The sequence below is a fragment of the Petaurus breviceps genome, unplaced genomic scaffold (assembly GCF_028583685.1).
Source record: "Petaurus breviceps papuanus isolate PSGF00001 unplaced genomic scaffold, PetGlider_PUasm1.0 91133, whole genome shotgun sequence".
In the NCBI taxonomy this organism is placed as follows: Eukaryota; Metazoa; Chordata; class Mammalia; order Diprotodontia; family Petauridae; genus Petaurus; species Petaurus breviceps.
In genome coordinates this window covers 99,609,181-99,610,874 of record NW_027187419.1, presented here as the reverse complement: position 1 = coordinate 99,610,874, position 1,694 = coordinate 99,609,181, and positions in this window count along the sequence as shown.

Here is a 1,694-nt window from a genome sequence, read left to right as displayed (position 1 = left end):
TTAATCTCGGGGATCTTCTGTCTCACTTCATTATGCCCAAAAATATGTGTGTGTGTGTGTGTGTGTGTGTGTGTATATATATAATGTGTGTGTGTGTATATAATGTGTGTATGTGTATGCATGTATACATACACAGGATGAGTTGAATATGAAGGGATGATATCTAAAAAATAACAGTAAGAAGTGAGAGAGGAATATATTGGGAGAAGGAGAAAAGGAGAGATAGAATAGGGTAAATTATATCACATAAAAGAGGCAAGAGAAAACTGTTACAATGGAAGGGAAAAGCAGAAAGGTGAAAGGGAATGAGTCAACCTTACTCTCCTTGGATTTGGCTTAAGGAGGGAATAACATACACACCCAGTTGGGTATTTTACCCTACAGGAAAGTAGGGGGGAAGGGGATAAGAGGGGTGATGATAGAAGGGAGGGAAGATTGGGGGAGAGGGTAGTTAGAAGCAAACACTTTCAAAAAGGGACAGGGTCAATGGAGAAAATAGAACAAATGGGGGGAGGGATAGGATGGAGGGAGATATAATCTTTCACAATATAATTACTATGTAAATGATTTGAGCTAATTACACGTGTACAACCTATATTGAATTGCTTGTCTTCCCAGTGGGGGTGAGTGAGGAGGGAAGAAGGGAAAGAATTTGGAAATCAAACTGTTAAAAACAAATGTTAAAAATTGTGTTTTATATGCAACCGGTAAATAAGATATACAGGCAATGGTGTATAGAAATCCATCTTGCCCTACAAGAAAGTAAGGGGGGGGCATGGAGAAGGACATTAGAGAGAACAGAATGGGGAAAGGGGTGTTCAGTATGCTTGCTATATTGGGGTGGGGGGTAGGGAAGAGATGTCAAGAAAATTTGCAACTCAAAATCTTGTGGAAGTGAATGTTGAAAACTAATAAATAAATAAATTCATAAAAAAAATAAAGAATATTTTGGAGAATGACTGAAAACAAAAGTCCATTACCAAGTCAGAGATTTGAGCTAGTATGATCCAATTAATTCAATTACAGAAAAAATTTTCAAGTACTTACTTTAGTATATAAAGTGCATTGTGCTAAGAACTGAAGGAGATTATAGTGGGAGAAAAATGTCATAGTCTCTATCCTCAAGGAGCTCACAATCTAGTAAGGGGTTAATGTATGCATACAAATAACTATAATAAATTTGAGAACATGCTAACTGCATAAAAGAAAGAAATCAAATGAAAAGAAGTGAAAGATTGGAGAGAGAGGGATCACTCTTAGCAGAGAAACCTTCATAGAGAAGGGCTTTCAAGGGGGAACTGAATTTCATCAGATATTGGGAGGTCACATTTTTAACACCAGATGACTTAGTTTTGTAATAATGTTGGAATCAGAGACTCACAGATTTTGTTAAACTGGTTGTTAAGCTGTGCTTTTTTCATTTACAATGCACGGTTTTGAGAGTTGGACTCCAAGGAAAACTGAGCACCACAGAATTGATGCTTTCAAATTGTGGTGCTGGAGAAGACTTTTGAAAGTGCCTTGGAGGGGCGGCCAGGTGGCTCAGCGAGTAAGAGCACCGGTTCCAGTGTTGGGACGACCTGGAGCTCGAATCCCGGGCTCAGACACTCAGCACCACACCCAGAAATAACTGGCCGTGTAACCTTGAGCAAGTTACTTAACCCCAATTGCTTAAAAAAAAAAAAAAAAAAGAA